The 19,731-nt window shown below is 39.7% G+C and overlaps 1 protein-coding gene and 1 pseudogene across 5 annotated transcripts in view; one reads left to right on the top strand and one right to left on the bottom strand.

Annotated features, from left to right (window-relative positions):
- Positions 1–19,731, top strand: part of LOC149219891 (glutamate receptor 3.3-like) — a 189,455-nt gene that overhangs the window by 80,809 nt on the left and 88,915 nt on the right. The window lies entirely within an intron of this gene.
- Positions 8,949–19,731, bottom strand: part of LOC149219892 (uncharacterized) — a 30,073-nt pseudogene continuing 19,290 nt past the window's right edge.

Genomic DNA, 19,731 nt, shown 5'->3' with positions numbered 1-19,731 from the left:
TTCCATTGATTTTATCAAAACCTCCTCAGTGGGGGACAAAATGCACGTTTTGAAGAATTGTTTTTGATAAAACTCTGGACCCCTCTCTAAATGCATGAGAGGGGTTTAAATACTACTCTATGAAATCTAAAAATAAATATTTACAAAAATAGATAAGGAGGTTTAAACGACCTGCCTCTTAAGAAAAAATAAACGAAAACAAAAATAAATTACATCTATGACTAGTCCTGCATCTGATCCTTTAGATCGCAAATATCTAGCATCGGTTTCAAGAGTGTCGGTTGGCCAACTTCAGCTTTTAACTGTCCTGCAAATACGACATTGGTAAGAGCTGGCACTATCTTCTCGGCAGAAGTCAGGAGGCACTTTAGAGTCATCCATTGGCTATGTGGTTTTACCAGATACTACCAGTATGTTTCCCAGCTCAATCTGTTTACCTGTTTAATCGCCTCTGCCCTTTCCTCTGCCGCTTGTTTACACATTGTTTGAAGTTGTTGTGCTTTTGGAAGGAAGCCGGGGGTAGTTTCTGCCACCAAATTTGCCTTGTGTAGATTTTCATTTATGCATTCAATAACACTGTTCGCTGCTGCCGCTGCATCTTCCATTGCATGTTCTGCTTCCTTTAGCCGAGAATCCCATTTCACGATAAAATTTCCTTGTGCGTTTCATCAATTCTGGGCATGTCTACTCTTTTTCCTTCTTCGAATTTCTGCCAGTTCAAGAAGTCTGAGACCTTCTTAAAAATTCAATCATATTCAAGTCATAATTCTACGACTTGATTTGTAATATTATCGCTCATTTTGCAAAGGGAATTCCATTGCGAAATCTTCTGGCATAATAGTTATTTCTATTGCAAGAGCTAGGAATTGAGAGCAAGTGCCTCTGTGATAAACTCGCCAATTTTTGGATCATCTTTGTGCAGTTCTATTATACCCTGTAACTGCTCTTCTTTACTAGCCAAACGACTTTGATGTGCCAATTGCATTTTCTGGAAGTCTTGTTGAAGCTTTGCCAACTGTGTTTTTGCTTGTCGATTGATGTTGACTTGCTGTAACTGCTGTTCCAAAAAAAAATCCTATCTTCCTTTTCTTTAAGTAATAATTGAACTTTTGTTTCCCTATCAATAGTTGCTGAAGTGTAAGCACCTACTACTTGTGAGAGCCTAGTAAGAATTTCTGATGGATCTGTAGAGGGGTCTTTCCAAAGAACATCCAGAGGTTAATCCTTGGGAGCGAGCACAAAATCCAATTTTCATTTCTTTCTTTGCCTTTTGACGACAACTTTATGTTGAGGGCTATAAAACACATCTAGAGGAGGAATTTCCTCTATTTTTACTACAATCTCAGATGAGGGATCAATAGGAATGTGCTCTGCTTTCGGAGTGTTGATAGTCCTTTCTATTACTATCTCTGTTGTCGTCTCTTTTGGATTTGTGAATGGCTCCGAGCTCTGTTCTTCTGTGTTAATTATCTTATTAAAATTTTCCCATTCCCCTTCTAGATCAATTACTAGTGGCTCTGTTTACTTTGCAAGGGGGGTTGAAGCCTTAGTTTGTTTTATTGATGAAGTCTGTTGATCAGACTCTGTTCTAGACTGAGTTGTGTCTTTTATTGATTCCTTATCCTTACTATGTTCATCCTGGGACTGATTATCAAACTTTTCTATTGATTCTCTTTCTGAACTTGTTTTGGACTTTTGTTTTGAATCATCACTTATGCTAACACTGGGAGTAGGTTCTCTTATTGGCTCGATGGGTAATTGTTCCAATGGGACCTTAGATAACCTTTGTTTTCTGTAATTGTCAAAATTTTGGAGATTTTCTTGGTCAAAATGAATTCATGCTGTTTGCCGAACCTTTTTGAAGGTGTTCTTCTGCATGAAACCATCATCAAAGGGATCTTCTTCATGGGAAAATACTTTTATTTTAACCATTGTAGTAAAATTACTTACAACACCAAAGGGATCATATTGCCTTCCCGGGAACTTTGGTAGTTGTAAACATAATATATTATCAACTTCTTTGAAAGCATGACCTAAGTCATGCAATGCAAATTCTCCACATATTACAAGAAATTGGGGCCAAATGGCCTTCTTGGAATCTTTCAGTACCTCACTCATTCCCCCCACGCTGTAGGTCTAATAGGCTATCTCCCTAGCCATCAGTTTGTCTGGGACGTAATAAGGTAGCACATGGGGTGCAATAATGCTGCCAAACACTCTGATATAAGTGAACAGTTCTTCCCCAAACCATCTTGCCATAGAGAGAATATCCACCTCGGCTTCTTGGGAAAACCTTGGGGCATCTCTGTTGTAGATCTTTTTATGGATCGGGAGTATAACTTCGTGACAAATTTTGAAGAAATGTGGCACAAAATTTGATTCCCACATGACTTTGTGATAAATATGAATAGGAAGTGGATTTTGTACCATCCACTTCCATCCCATAATCGAAAATTTGGAAACAAAACAAATAGCGTCCATAACATAGGCGCTCAAAAAGAATGGAGGGTAAACCCTCGAAGCAATGCTTCTATTTCTTTTGTATTCTAGAATTGCAGCGACTAAATTATCTAACAGGATTTGGGCCCAATTCATTATTGTGGCATTGGTAGCTGCATCCACTAGAGGTAACCATTCTAATGAAAACTTGTTGATGTCTGGTTTCCCAAATAGTCTACATAACATTGCAGCGGCAAAATAGTAAGGAGAACAAAGAGAGCCAGTGGCGTACATACCGTTTTAATCCATTTTTAGTCTTTCATCATTGTTTGACCAATGCTTTGTGCATTCTGCCAAGTCTTCATTCTCCTTGGCGAACTTCTCAACAAATTGCTTGTTGTAGCTGGCCTGGGGTTCTGGCAAGTGGTACATACACCTCAAATTGTTTGGAGAAAATGACCCCATGACTTCTTGGCTGGCTGTCTTGAACTCTTTGTCAGATATGTCTACGCCATCTATAATCCATTTCACCATGTTGGTGTAGGGGAGTATCTTTGGCCTCACTACAATGCGGTGTAGAAATGAGCATGCAAGTTTAGTTAGGGATGCTTCAGAAGAGCTGCGTCCATCCGCTGTAACTGTAACTTGCATAACTCTTGGCTGTTCGCTCTAACCACTGATACATAGCTTCCCACATAGGTATCCCTGCATCCCAACTACAGGTAGTGTCTGTGAATAATGGGGTCATTTATGTCTTCTCATACGAGGGAGCCTTACCTTTCTTCCCCATTTCTTCTTGTATTACTCTCTGTGTGTTCTTCCTGAAAGTTGCAAGCAGAGAGCAAAAATATGCTAAAGATGATAGTTAATACAGGAATAATCAATAGAAGGATGAAAATAAGGTGACGAGATGTCTTTACTTCTAAATCACATCAAAAGATATCAACTTGCGTCAAATAGTCCTTTACACTGATCCTAATCATTTTTAATAAATGACCACTAATGGACCGTTATGCTAAAATTTAATGTTCATAACTTTGCATTGAATGTCAGAAAGTACTTCTCCTAGAACCCTGAGACCTTCGAAATGCGATAAAAGCGATTTTGCGATTTGCTTCGCAATATCGCAGATCGCTATATCGCAAAACGTATTTTTGTTACAAACCATAGTTACCTAAGCTGTTGCGATATGCGATTTGTGAGATGCTATCACATTTCATGATATTTGGTTATGTTACATAAATTAGCACTGCGGTAATGTTATTTGCGATGCGATGAGGTTGTAAGCTTCATGATCTCACATTCTCACGGATCGCATTTTCAAGGAGTGACTTTTATAAGGGATGTTCGTTGTAACCTTTTGTGATGCGAGAATAACCTTTTCTAAAGCGGGTATTTCATGGTATACTTAAATATTCAAGACTTTCCGTTATAAATCTATTCTTAGGCCTTATGGTCATGTAGCATTTTTTATAGGAAACTCGCAGTTTGTGAAGTTTTATGCGCTTGGAGTATGAAAAGGTAAATTTCCATGTTTTAGCAAGTTCTACTTTGACATCTTGTTTTATTCTAAAAACAAAAAGGTAACCTTAAATGCTAAGATTTGATTTTTTGGAAGGGTCCCCATTTATTAATGTTATTACTAACACTAATAAAAAGGGGGGGTTGTTGATAGGCACAACAGATTCATGGATCCAAAGTCTCGCTTCTTCCATTTAAACTTCTACTCACTCTTTACAGCATACCGATATGTTGTGTCGAGCAAGGAGATGTCCAGGAACTCCATCTCATCCTAGATGTACTTGTGTAGACAACCACGGTACTTGAGCACCAAATGTTTCTCAGTTTCCTTAATACCCAGCTTCATGCGAAGGGTATGTAAATTATTTGTGAACTATGGCACATCTTGGTCCCTTCCCTGCTGTAGCATGGTCCACTTTATGTATTTATCCTCATAGCTCCTAACATGGTAATACTGTTCCTTGATGGCATCTCAGAAAGAAATCCAAGTGGGTGTGATTGAAAACAACGAGGGTTTACTCTCGTCCTTTTGTTCATAGTAGGTTTCCCACCAATCCTTGATGTGCGGGGTGGCTTTGAGAAGTGCAAAAGTAATATTTTCCCGATTGAAAAAGTCATGGACTGAAAAATATCCTTCCAATAGATTTAACCATTTATCTACGGCGTCTACATCTATTAGACCTTCAAATATGGGAATATTGAAGTTAACTTGTACCTTAAAAAGAGTGGTGCATCCAGAGTGGCTGCTGGATGAAGATGCATCACCTGTGGGTAGCCGTCGAAGGATCTAGAAAAAGTTGTCCATCATCACATCCCTCTGTCACTCTAGGGATTCCTCGAGCAACATTTTGAAAGGACCTCCTACCCCTTCATCTTTCTTTTCTTCCACCATGGGAGGTCGTTGGGTTTTGCGAGGCTGATCATGCAATGGTTCAACCAGATCGAGCCCTAACTCCTTATACCCTGACCTCGTTGGGGACATGCAAAGAAAAATAGAGAAAGAGCAGACCGCTCTGATACCATTGATCCAAACTTAAATAAGAACACAACAACTTACAGATATAATCATAAACACAGAGATGCAGGAGAAAACACTTCATTTCATTAATAGAAAAATATTGAACAATGCTTACAAACATAATGGAAATAAGATAGCTCGGGCGATGGTAGCTTATCTCTGAGAAGAGGTGTGGCAGCTACATGCCTCTGAACTGAGTTACAACCAAAACCCTAACCCGAGGAGATGTAACACCAAAATTTTATGGGCCCCATTGGGGATAGTTGGGCAGCCAACTTCCCAGGGTCGTAACTTGGTCGTATTATCTTCATTTGATGCGTATGATACCTCATTGGAAAGATCTCTCTGAGGATTATAACAATCAATGTGATTTCTTTTGAAATCACTAAACAATTTTGCCAAAAAATGTCGTTTAGGGCCTCAAAACGACTCCTGAAGTTCAGGACCCGAAAAACTTCCAAAAATAGTAAACTGTGCTACAATTAACGAAACTGAAAAACTGAAAGAAACAATGGTGAGGGTCCAAGTGGAATAGGTGGTTGGCCACCAATATCCACCTAGATCAAGTGTGATGTAGTAGCATATAAAAATCATGCTTTGAGGGTTGACCCTCAAATATTTATCAATAACACTCAGTTGTCCCCAATATCCAATTGGTGCACCATAAAGGGGTCTCCTCGGTCTCCAATTATGAGAAAATATCCATCTCTGCACCAATGTTGAGGGCTATCTAGGTGCTATTATCCCTCCCAAGTCTCTAAAGGTGCGACCATCCTCATCTAGGCCTAAACTATGTGCCATCCCTCATATGGTTCTAAGGTCGACTTAGGGGCATGCTAGGTCCAGGTGTATCATCTTAAAGAATCGTCAAATGTTGTGCAAAGTGGAAGAACGCCCTAAGTTTAGGAGGTGCCTTGGGTCATATGTGATGTGCTATTGCTACTCGGAAACCCAAGGCAATCAATGTTGAATTCAAAGATTACCATCTTTTTGCTGATAATATCCTACCCTATTTCCCCATTTTGACACCTTTTTTCCATCTTATTATACCTAGCCCTCCATATTTTCCGTTTTTTAACTAAACAGGGTATCATGGCTTAAAGGTATGACGAAACATCTTTAAATGTCATTTTTACCTGCATTCGAGTCTCCTCCTAACTATTTGTGCTTTTATATTTTTTCTTTTTGCTCTAACATGAGGAATTTCTTGCAGATTTCAATAATCGCAAATCCTGCAGATGATGCCCACAAATCTTGCAGAAGGTGTCTACCTTCGAGAATCCTACATGAATTCTGGGATCCAGCAGATACTCTAATTTTCGCAGAGGCTCCGCTAATTTCGGACTACAGCTACAACCATACAACCAAATAGTCTAAATTCATGCTTGCAGTCATGAATTAGACTAAACAAAGAACATTCTATTATGATGATGGATGTATGCCTAAAAATTACTATTTTGTTTTGTTGTAGATTCGATCTTAGGGATTAATCAGTTAGAGGCTAAGATTACATTTGTTATTTCCAGTCTAATATGGCTGTAGGAAATTGTATAAACACAGTCTCATTTGGTTTTGAAAAGTTAGACAGTATCAGACGCTATCAGGAGACGAAGTGTGACTGACCTAGCACTCAGTCTCTTTACGTATCGACTTTTATTTTATAAGAAGGTAAATCGTTGATGTTCGACATTCTAATGTAAGAAACTCTTTCGTGTTTGAAGGAGTTGTGAGTGAAGGAGGGCCCCCTTCACTCATAGCTCCGGTGTATATTAAATGTATGTATAATTTATGTCCTGTTTATTAATGCGTTTACTTTTCTTTGTAATAACAATGTGTGAATGATACGATTTCCTTTTCGTTTATGTAACAAATCATTTCCTGTAATATAGTTATAATGATTTTTGATTTCAATGTGTAGTAGACTTCCTGCAACAGCTAATGTAACCTTTCTGTATTCCCTGCAACCATTACTCTGTGTTGGATTGTGATAGTGTAGATTGATGATTTCACTTGTTGGTCAACACTGTTCCGATTTCACGATTACTGTATGATTGTTTTTATTTATCTCTTTCTTGCATGATTTTCAACAAAATAAGTTGTCAAGGGTTGTTATATACCCTTCATGACTATTGTTATAACAACACTTTTGCAAGAACAGAAGCATGCATGATTAGTTGTTGAGTGATCCTTCACCTTCTTTTTGATCAATAATCAGCAAGTCAACAGTGCTACAAAGAGGAGTGTTATATACTGCTCAATGGCTTTACTACAACATTGCTGATTTAGGAAGGGACATTAGTTGTTTTCTTGTAAAGATACTACACTCAAGGTAGTTAGCCTACATATACTTTGCATGGCACCTCACTAGTTTACCTCCCTGGGTTGACAATTCATATTGACAAATTATACAAGTATAATTTGACTCAACATTTTGGTGTCATTGCTGGGGAGGTGCTAAGGGATGATACTGAAAGTGCTTTAAGTCAGTTTTTTTTTGACAGTTTGGTTTTTTAGGACTGGGGGAGTCGAAGTGGAAAGACACAAGGCAAAGCCTATGCACCCAAGAGGTCAGCCACTCGCCAAAGCCGTGTCCTGATTGTTAGCAAGATTTTTTTTTAGTTTTGTTTTGTTTGAATAATAGATGAATAGGGCCCATCATATTTCATATTTTTTCGTGGTGGTGTGAGCACCACTCCACTTGCTAATACAATGGTAAGGAAAAAGAAGTCTGCAAGAAACAAGGTAGTAAAGGAGGAAGAATCTGAACCAGAGGTCTGCAGTCCTGAGAAAGCTTATACATCTACAACAGAACCTTTGGTTGGAGAATCTTCTGTTGCTGCCCATCTAGAATTCCCCCTTTCAAGGAAGACCACATCTTTGCTCAGTGGTTAGCTAGAAGAGGAATTCCTTAAGAACCTTGTCAAAGAACCACAACTCCATAACCTCAACTCTACAGGATCTGTAGTCTTCAACGGTCCCTCGTTTTCTTGGACTAAGATGGCTCACGAAGAAGGAACCGGTAATACCAATGGAGGCTTTGATGAGGAGGAGAAGCTGGTCACATTTGAGTTCCCCATCATAGAGATAGGTGAAGTAGCCCAGATGAAAAACATCCATCCTTCAGCCTTGCCTAATTTTCGAGGTGCTTCAAGTGAAGATCTAGATGCCTTTTTATTCGAGTTCGATGTGTTGTGTAGAAGCTATGAATACTCCTAAAATTCCCAGAAACTGAAGTTGTTCCCTACTACGTTGAAGGATGCAGCTCTCAGATGGTTCATGGGACTAAGGTCAAATTCTATCACAACCTGGGATGAAATGAAGAAGGTGTTCTTGAGAAAATATCAAGACTACTGCAAGACTAGAGATCTTAGGGAAGAAATATTTGTAATGACTCAGAAGGAAGGGGAGAGTCTTGAGGACTTGGTGGAAAGGTTTCAATATAATCTGCAAAGAACTAATATGAATCAGCTAGATAAAGAAATGAAGAGGAACATCTTGCCTAGGGAAATTAGAAATAAATATCCGGAGGTTTTAAACTTGATGGGTGCAAGAGACATATCAGAGATGAGTTACGATGACGTGTGTGAAATTTGCAAAAGATATTCGAGAGGAAATTCCAAGGTGGGAGGAAGGCCAAGAGACATTCCTTCTAAACTTGTTAAACCGGTTGCAGGAACTGGATTGACCAGGTTTGAAATGAGTAACTTATTTGAAAATCTTAAAACTGATATTCTTAGTACTTTGTATTCATGTTTAGATGTTTTCGAAACTAAGAGTAAATAGGAAAAGCACGAGGCACTGGAGAAAGCCATGGCAGTATTCTGCCCCAAATGTAGGAAGAAACATGCACTGCGAGAATTCCCTATTGATAGCATTGAAATTTGTCAACTTTGCGAAGCTGAGCATTCCACTGATCAATGTCCATCCTTACCTCAACTCAAAGCAACATACATGGAAAATCAAGGAGCTGTCAATGCACTTTACATGATGAACCCTCAAAGACCTTGGCAACCACGTCCTCCAGGTATGTCACAATCCAATTTTCAATTTCCTTATGCTCAAAATTAGACGTGGAATATTCCAATGCCTTGGAAGACTTGGCCCCCTCAACAACCACCTCAATAGCCTTGGCAAGGAAAATTTTCTTATCCTGTAACACAGAATTTCCTAAACCAAAACTTTTATTCATAACCCACACATCAACAAGTTGTACAACCACAACAACCACTCCAATTACCTGCCCCACCAAACCAACCTTTCCCTACACAAATTCCTACCCAGCTAATGTCTAACCCCAACAATAAAACCGTCTGATCCACTCACAACATCGGACTGGTCAATTATCCCATCTTCCCTACCTATTGTATTACACCCCAGCCACTGCAAGAAGTTTTTGTTCCTGTTCTATAGGGATTTCCTGCGTCTCTGCAGGAAATTTCTGTTCCTGTGTTACAGGAGCAACTTGTACAGTTACAGGAATTACCTGCACAACTGCAGGAAATTAATCTCAGGTCAGGAAGAAAGGTGAATCAGCCTAATAGAATTGAGGAAATTGTAGGGGAAGATACCCTAGATACATAAAAAGAGGAAACTACACCTGAACCAATCCAACTAAAAGAACCCTCCTCATCTCATATAGTCCAACCCCCTTTTCGAGAAAGGCTGGAAACAGAAATTAAAATAAAACAACCAGAATTTGATCTGGAAGCTGAATTAAGATATGTATGCATTAAAATTCCACTGCTTCAGGCAATCAAAGACATCCCAATTTATGCCAAAATAGTAAGGGAGTTATGCACCAATAAACCAGAAAAGGACCTTCAACTATTCAAGTGGGAGGAAAATTGTCAAGCTTAATGTCTGCCGAATTTGCTACAGAAAAGTATGCAGATCTAGGAATCCCTGTAGTGACCACCTTTATTAACGGCTATCCTATCAAAAACACTTTAATTGATTTAGGTGTAGCCATAAATGTTATAACCATGGAGACCTTGTCCCATATAGGATCCTTTGATTTACTACCTACCCCTACCATGTTAGAATTAGCGGATAGGTCTAAGGTAAAACCATAGGGTGTCTTAGAAGACATTGTCATTTCCTTGGATTCCTGAGAATATCCTGCAAACTTTTACATTCTTCAACCAAAAACTAGCTTGGGTGGGCATCCATTGATTTTGGGGAGGCCTTGGTTAGCCACGGCCAATGCCTACATAGGGTGTAGTTCTAGAAACATGACTATCACCCATGGGGCTGAGACAAAACATATTAACTTATATCCCCCTGCTAAACCTCTCTTGAAAACAGAAAATACACAATGGGTTGAAGAGGAAGACATGATTCAGAAGGCGCTTTACCAGTTTTAACAATAGCCCATGCTATGAGCCTCAAAGAAAAGTCAGAAGAAAATTTGATAAATTGTTGTATCTCTAATCCTGATTTCCTGCATCAATTAGACAGTCAGCCTAATCATAGTTTAGATGTCATTAATGATCTGCAGAATTGTTATGAATATAGTTCAGCTTCAGAATTACATTCAGCCCTCTTATCTGTGTTTCCTGCATATTCAATGACTGAATGGGGGAGTAAGGTGGTAGAAATTTTTCCTGCAAAATCCCTGAACATCAATTCTGCCTTAACTCCTGAACAGGAAAAACAACTAATTCAGACATTAAGAAATTTTGCAGACACATTTGCATGGGAATACACTGATATGAGAGGCATTCACCCTAACACATGCATTCATCACATTTACATAGAAGAAAATGTTAGGCCAGTAAGACAACCACAAAGAAGAATGAACCCCGCATTAAGAGAAATTGTAAAAGAAGAATTGCAGAAATTGTTGAATGTAGGGTTTATCTATCCTATTTCTGATAGTCAGTGGGTGTCCCCACTAGTTATCGTCCCTAAGAAGAATGGAAAATGGTAAGTGTGCGTAGATTATAGGAAACTAAACAAAGCTACATTAAAAGACCATTTCCATTTACCTTTTATAGACCAAGTACTGGACACTTTAGCAGGGAAAAAGTATTTTTCCTTCCTGGATGGGTTCAGCGGGTATAATCAGATTAGGATAGCTCCAGAAGACCAAGAGAAGACTACATTCACATTTCCCTGGGGTACTTATGCATATAAAGTTTTACCATTTGGTCTATGTAACACACCAGCCACATTTTAGAGGGTTGTCCTAGGTATTTTTTATGATCTTTTGCATGATTGCGTAGAAGTGTATATGGATGATTTTACTGTTATGGGTGATATGTTTGAAGAAGCTTTACAAAATCTTGAGAAATTTTTGTAGAGATGTAGAGAGACTAACCTCTTATTGAGCAATGAGAAATGCTTTATGATTACGGCTGATGGTATTGTTTTAGGCCATCATGTTTCTACTAAAGGAATCAAGGTTGATCCAAAAAAAATAGAGGTTATTGTGAAACTACCCCCACCAACCAATTAAAAAGGGGTCCGCAGTTTTCTTGGGAATGCAGGCTACTACAAAAGGTTTGTTGAAAATTTTACAAAAGTAGCCTCTCCATTATTTAAATTGCTAACAAAAGAATCTAAATTTCATTGGAATGATGAGTGTCAAGTCACATTCGATAAGCTCAAAGAAAAGTTTTCTTCAGCACCTGTCTTGAGAGGCTCAGATTGGAAGTTGCCTTTCCACATTTCCACTGATGCCTCTAATTCATCCATAGGAGCAGTTTTGGGTCAAAAGGAGGATCCTGTAACCCATGCTATTTATTTTATCAGTAAAAACTTAACTCCTACAGAACTGAGTTACACGATAACTGAGAAAGAATTTCTTGATGTAGTTTACGCTATTAATAAATTTAGACACTACATCACCGATTATAAATTCTCTGTGCATATAGATCATTCTGCCATTTGTTATCTTATGAACAAACCTGTTACTAATAGCAGGATTACTAGGTGGCTATTGTTGCTGCAGGAAATTGACATCACGGTCGTGGACAGGCCAGGAAAGGAAAATTAGGTATCTGATGTTCAACCATACAGGTGAGGATGTTCCTATTGATGATGAATTTCCAGACAAATATTTGTTTGCCATATCTATTAAAACGCCTTGGTTTGCAAACATGGCTAATTATCTTGCTACAGGAAAGTTTCCTCCCCACTTTTCACCCAATCATAAGAAAAGGATTATTAGGAAAAGTGTTGATTATTCTTGGATTAAGGGATATCTTTTTGTCACCAAAGCTGATTTGATTATTCGCAGGTGTGTTAGAGAAGATGAGATCTACGACATCTTAAGAGCTTGCCATGACGAACCATGCAGGGGACATTTTGCAGACAAGCGAACAACTTATAAGATCCTTCACTCAAGTTACTACTGGTTGAACCTCTTCAAATATGCAAAGGAGTATTTTCGGAAGAGTGATAGCTGCCAACGGATAGGGCGGCCCATGCAATCAAACAAAATGCCTTTGCAGCCACAAGTCCTTATAGAACCATTTGAGAGGTGGGCTCTTGATTTTGTAGGCCCCATAAATCCCCCATCCAAAGGTAAGAAGTACATTTTGGTTTGCACTGATTATGTGACAAAATGGGTGGAGGCAAAAGCGTTGCCTAGAGCAACAGAGAAATCAGTAATAGAATTCCTTTTTTTTTATATTTTTGTTAGATTTTGGGTACCGCGGGAAATAGTTACTGATCAAGGTGCCCAGTTTATGTCCAAACTGATGCAGGAAATTATATAAAAGTATCAGATTATTCACCGGAAGTCCACTCCTTACCATCCACAGGCCAATGGGTAGGTGGAATCAACCAAAAAGGTGTTGGAGACATTCATTACTAAAACAGTTCAGCTAACAAGAAGGATTGGTCTGATAGACTTCTTGAAGCCTTGTGGGCTTACCGGGTTACATGGAAAGTAACTACTTGTTTTTATCCATATGAACTGGTGTACGGGAAACAAGTTCTGCTACCCATCGAATTTCAGATTAAAACTTTCAGAATGGCATCAGGGTTGGGGATGAATCTTGACAAAGCACAACAACAGAGAATCCTGCAGCTCAATGAACTAGATGAAATCAGGCAGGATGCTTTCCAACAGACAGATCTGATCCAGCAGCAAAGAGCTAAATGGCATGACAGGTACATTAAAAAGAAGCAGTTCAAAGAAGGTGACTGGGCATTGTTGTATGATTCTAAATTTAAGAATTTTAAAGGGAAATTTAATACACATTGGCTGGGTCCCTATGAAGTTGAGAAGGATTTTGACAATGGATCTGTTAGAATTAAGACTATTGATGATGAGAATGTTACCTTCTTGGTGAATGGACATAGACTCAAGTTATATCAGAAACCCCAATCCAAGGAGGAATTTGTGAAGGAAATTACAAGGAAGAAAGAGTTAGAAATGGTTAAGGAAGGTATTCTTCCTATCACTACCTCTTCCTAATTTTCTGCTGAGGCAATGAGCTTACTCTGTTCTTTCTCGTGCTCAATAAACCATGAGAGGAATGTCTATTGGGTATAGGTTTATTCCTTTTTCCGGGCCCAATGGACTACTTACGGAAAAGGAGCCCCCTTGGAGTTTTCTTTTTCAATATTTCAGACTCTCTAAAATTGAAATCTGGCAAGCATGGACTGTCCCGGGCTTGTTAAAACCACCAGACAATAGATCCCTTGGGATCATTGTAACAAATCTATTTTTTTTCGAAAATTAATCTATGATTTTCTCATGTTGGACTGATGTGGGATTTCTTAAGGCCTTCCTTCCAACAATTCTGGCCCATCGACATCAACAAATTATCTGGGTTCAGGATCAGAGCTTTGTGATGCCTTGAAACTTGTATGCCTCAATGACAGGTTATCTCGTCGGTGGTAATGGGGAATCAGCATTGCTTCTTTACCACTGGATCCTACAAGGGGTTCAACATCAACTCATAAATTCACACCTGATAGGATGCATTAGAGTACCTTGGCCCCCACTCTCATCAACGGTGATGGGCCTCACGTTGGTTAACAGTTTACCTTAACGAATAGTAATCCAACGAGCCCTTTGCACATTCAACATCGACATCTTTATTCATGTGCAGAGGACTGTACATAATGGACGGGAAAGAAAATGTCTCCTACAAGATTCAGTTTTAGAACTCCTGCAAAATTTCAGAAAATGATCACAGTCACAGTTTTTGCAGATTCAATATTCCTACAGAACTCAACGGTGATAGCAGATCTTAACAATTGTAGTGCATGTTACAGCTATTCTGAATTCCTGCAGGACCTGTCTTAGTTCCTGCAGGATCTCTAGTGTCATAGTTCTTGAAGAATATTTATTTTTGTAGAAGTGTCTCAAGATTGAAGTTCAAAACTTTTTTGGTCACGATTGTTCCAAATTCCTGTAGTACCAATTTCAATACTTGCAGCACCCAGCAGTTGTAGCTTGTGGCTATAGTCATTCTAAATTCCTACGGCACAGTCATCAGACGAGTTATTTTCATGGAATAATAAAATAGTTAAAACCTTTAATTAATGGCCAAATTTCATCATTTCAGAGTATGTCAACTAGCACATTACTGGGAAATCATCTCAGGATAGGAGCATCACGAAGTATTCATTAGCATCGTTTGTAGTTTTAACCCTGTACAGAAATTACCTGCATACGAATTCTTAAACAAAGAAAATAAACAATGCAAGAGCATAACCCATAAAACACATATGCACAGAGATTTATCCCTAGATCCCAAAACCGGGACTACCAACTTGATTTTTCATTATGTTCCTTTCAATGTTACAATACATATTTATACATGCCGAAGCATCCAATACCATGGACCGAAAACCATCGCGTCCAAAAAACATGTGCGAAAATCATGCACAAAACCATAGGTGGGTCCGCCCAACCTAACATATGGTCCATAATGTGGGGTTACGGGTGCCCTTCAAACCCCCTATTAACTACGTGGAAAGAATATAACACAACCCAACAATCTCCCACTTGTTGTTTTCTTTCCACAGGGGGCCACAGGACAGCTTAGTCATTTTTTAGCCCTGAGATTCCCATTGCTTCTCTACACCAAGAGAACTTCTCAGAGCTCATAGATTTTGTCAATGCATCTGCAGTATTCTTCAAAGTGTCCACGTTTACCAGCAACACCTTTCTGTCTTCTATCATATCCCTCACAAAGTGATACTGAACGTCAATGTGCTTTGTCTTTGAATGATAAGCAGGGTTCTTTGCCAAGAAAATTGCACTTTGGCTGTCACAGTCTATTCTTATAGCTCCCTGTACTAACCCCATACTTGAACACAATCTCTGCAACCAAATTTCTTCCTTGCTTGCATGAGTGGCTGCCATGTATTCTGCCTCTGTAGTTGATAGTGCCACTACAGATTTTTTCTTACTCATCCAACTGACTGCACCTCCAAATAGGTTAAACACATACCCACTTGTAGATCTTCGCTGATCCAGATCTCCAGCCCAGTCTGCATCAACAAAGCCATGAATATCCAACACTCTGTCCAATCCCGGTCTTCCTTGGTAGCACAAACCATAATCACTGGTGCCACGCAAATACCTGAAAACCCGCTTCACTGCTATCCAGTGCTCCTTCCCAGGTTTTGACATAAACCTGCTCAATACTCCCACTGCATGTGCAATGTCTGGTCTAGTACAGACCATTGCATACATCAGGCTACCCACTGCACTTGCATATGGAACACGGGACATGTCCTCTTCCTCTTCTTGTGTCTTGGGACACTGTTCAGCAGATAACCTCACACCTACAGGAATAGGAACCTTCACCGGTTTACTATCCTGCATATTAAACCTCTGGAGTATTGTCTCGACATACTTCCTCTGGTTTAACCAGAGCTTCCTCTTTGACCGATCTCTTTTAATTTCCATGCCCAAAATATAGTTTGCAGCACCAAGATCTTTCATGTCGAATTTGGAGGACAATTGGGTCTTCAAATCCTGGATAATTTCTTTGTCATTTCCAACCAGCAACATATCATCCACATACAAGACCAGATAAATAATACGGTCACCAATTAATTTAAAATACACACAATGATCTGCTTTGCTTCTGCTGAAGCCAAGTCCCCATATAAATGTATCAAATTTCTGATACCACATCCTTAGTGACTGTTTTAACCCATACATAGACTTCTTTAACTTGCATACTAGTTCCTTCTTACCCTTCACCACAAAGCCTTCAGGTTGCTTCATGTAGATTTCCTCTTCCAAATCCCCATGAAGAAATGTTGTCTTCACATCCATCTGTTCTACCTCAAAATCAAAAGCAGCAGCAACAAATAAAAGTAATCTAATAGAAGTTACCTTGGCAACAGGAGAAAAAATATCACCAAAATCAATTCCCGGCACCTGGGAATAACCTTTTGCTATCAACCGAGTTTTGTATTTCTCGACCTTTCCTTCTGCATTTGTCTTCTTCTTGAACACCCATTTGCTGCCAATGGGTTTCCTTCCAGCCGACAACTCCACCAGATCCCAAGCCTCATTTTTGTGCAAAGATGCCATTTCATTGACCATGGCCTCTTTCCAGAGTTTTCCATCCTCTGAATCCACTGCTTCCTTCACAGTTCTGGGATCATTATCAGTAACAGACAAAGAAAAATTTGAACTGAAAGCAGATGGACTATACCTTTCTGGCTACCTTCTTTCTCGAACTGATCTTCTCACAGCCGGAGTTTGTGGCTCTTCATCTTCTGATTCCTCCTCTGCTGCAGAGTCTGATTCTTCCTCCTTTGGCTCAAACTCTATCTTCTCAGGTTCCTTTGGTTGGACTTCATGTTGAATAACATCTTTTACCTCTCTGAACAACACATCTCGGTTGTACACAACCTTCTGTGTGACTGGGTTCCAAAGCTTATAACCCTTTAAACCATACTTATACCCAATAAAGATGCACTTTTCAGATTTACTATCCAACTTGGTTCGTTTCTCCTTTGGAACATGTACATATGCATCACATCCAAATACCCTTAGATGTGAAAGAGAGGGTTTCTTACCAGTCCATACTTCTTGTGAAGTCTTATCCTCCAACGCTGATGAAGGTGATCTGTTGATCAGGTAACATGTAGTATCCACCGCCTCTGCCCAGAATTCCTGTCCTAACCAGGCACCACTGAGCATGCTTCTTGCCCTTTCCATCAACGTCTTGTTCATTCTTTTCGTGACTCCATTTTGCTGAGGTGTATATGGAGTAGTCTTCTGCCGTGCTATACCACACTTCTTACAAAATTCTTCAAATTCCTTGCTGCAAAATTCTCCACCATTATCTGTCCTCAACACCTTTATCTTCTTCTCTGTCTGATTTTCCACCAGAGCCTTAAATTCTTTAAACCTGTCAAAGACTTCATTTCTTCTTAAGAAAATATATCCATGTATTCCTTGAGAAGTCATCTATGAATGATACATAGTACATAGACTTACCCAGTGATGGAACCTTCACAGGTCCAAACACATCACTGTTCACAAGCTCTAATATATGTTTCGTCCTCTTACCACCAGAGGGGAAACTCACCGGATTCTGCTTCCCATATACACAATGTTCAAAGAAATCAAAAGCCAGAGAGTTATTATTCATACCTTCTACCATACCTTTACCATGAAGTATTCGAAGGCCCTTCTCTCCAATATGTCCAAGCCTTTGATGCCACAACATGGTCTTCTCTCCAGAGACCACTAGATTCTCTACTCCATTTCCAGGAACCATAGAACTATTGCACCCATCAACAACAGTGCTACCTTGTAGCTTGTACAGAGTTCCAATCCGAACTCCCCACATTAATATTAGTGCTCCTCGAACCATCTTGCAGGTATCTTTCTCGAACACCGTCTTTACACCTGCATCATCCAACTTGCTTACAGAAATGAGATTTCTGGCCAATGCAAGAATATGTAGAACACCCGGAAGTGTTCTAACCCTTCCACCTTGCAACTTCAACTTTACTTTTCCCCGACCAATGATTCTAGCCTTCCTATCATCTCCTAAGAAGACATCACCACCATCGTATTTCTCGTACTTGCAGAACCACTCTCTATAGGGAGTGAAGTGAAAGGATGCACCTGAGTCAATCAACCATGCCTCATGATCTACATGTGTACTTGAAGAAGCCAAGTACACATCCCCACCTTCATCTGAGGTGGTTTTCGCCTCTACAGAAGGAGCATCATCAGATCCCTTTCCTTTATTAGGAGCTTTAGATTTACAATCCCTTCTGAAGTGCCCTTCCTTTCCACATTTCCAGCACACCACCTTTGTAGGTTTTCCTGGAGATTTAGATCTCCCTCTAGATTTAGATCTCCCACTCGATGACTTATTTTTGTTTCTGTTCTGGGACCGTCCTCATACAGACAAGGCATCACCATTCTGGTTGTCCATATTTTTCCGTCTCATCTCCTCCATCAGCAAGGCTGAGACTATTTCATCAAACTGCAAAGCAGTTGCATTGCTACCTATTGCAATAACCAGACTATCCCACGAATCTGGTAGAGAACACAACAGACTGATGCACTTATCTTCATCTGAAATTTTAATATCAACAGATAATAACTGACTTACCACAGTATTAAACACATTCAGAAGCTCTGTCACCGAGTCTCCATCTTTCATCCTCAGGTTATACAACTTTTTCCACAGGAACAGTTTATTCACCAGAGACTTAGATTGGTACAAAGTCTCTAACTTGACCCACAAAGCCTTTGCCGTAGCTTCCCCTGATACATTAAGCAATACCGAATCCAAGACACACAATTGTATTGTGCTCTTTGCCTTCCGATCCAACTTCTTCCATTCTTCATCGATCACTCCCGATGGTTTAGTACCCGGATCTACCGCGATCCACTGATATTTATCGACCAACAGATCCTCCATATTGAGTTTCCACAACTCAAAATTATGACCATTGAACTTCTCAATCTCTATCTTTCCACTGCTCGCCATCTTCTTTCACCACCAGAATCGAACTCGCAGATCTCCCACTGAACAGGGTCTACCACAGGCCTGAGCGAAACCCCTCAGCAACAAAGGCGTCCCCTTGAAGCCAAAACAATTCTGATACCAAATGTAGGTTTTAACCCTGTACGAGAATTACCTGCATACGAATTCTTAAACAAAGAAAATAAACAATGCGAGAGCATAACCCATAAAACACATATGCACATAGATTTTTCCCTGGATCCCAAAACCGGGACTACCAGCTTGATTTTTCATTATGTTCCTTTCAATGTTACAATACATATTTATACATGCCGAAGCATCCAATACCATGGATCGAAAACCATCGCGTCCAATACCATGGACCAAAAACCATCGCGTCCAAAAAACATGTGCGGAAATCATGCACAAAACCATAGGTGGGTCCGCCCAACCTAACATATGGTCCAAAACCAAAATTTTCCGGGGCGCTGCCCTGGACCCCATAAAGTGGGGTTACAGGTGCCCTTCAAACCCCCTATTAACTACGTGGAAAGAATATAACACAACCCAACATCGTTCATGAGATAAAGTCGATAACATCAGAGGGATAGGCAATGTCAGAGCGGGCGGTATCATTAAAACAGAGAAAGGGTAAAGTACAACGGTAAAGGAGGCCTCAAGGTAAGGTATGATGGTATTTTAAATTGGTTTTGTATAATGATTAAAGTTTCCATTTTTCCTGTAGCCAAATGTCACCACCTCCTTAGAACTTACCTGCCAGCTCACTCGGCCGTCAATTCCTGCACTTTCTAAACCCACTTTACAAGGTCGGATCAT

The sequence above is a fragment of the Pinus tabuliformis genome, chromosome Q, assembly GCF_031772625.1.
Source record: "Pinus tabuliformis cultivar Carrire ecotype Pingquan chromosome Q, CPIR1, whole genome shotgun sequence".
Lineage (NCBI taxonomy): Eukaryota > Viridiplantae > Streptophyta > Pinopsida > Pinales > Pinaceae > Pinus > Pinus tabuliformis.
This window is presented reverse-complemented; position numbering and strand designations above follow the sequence as displayed.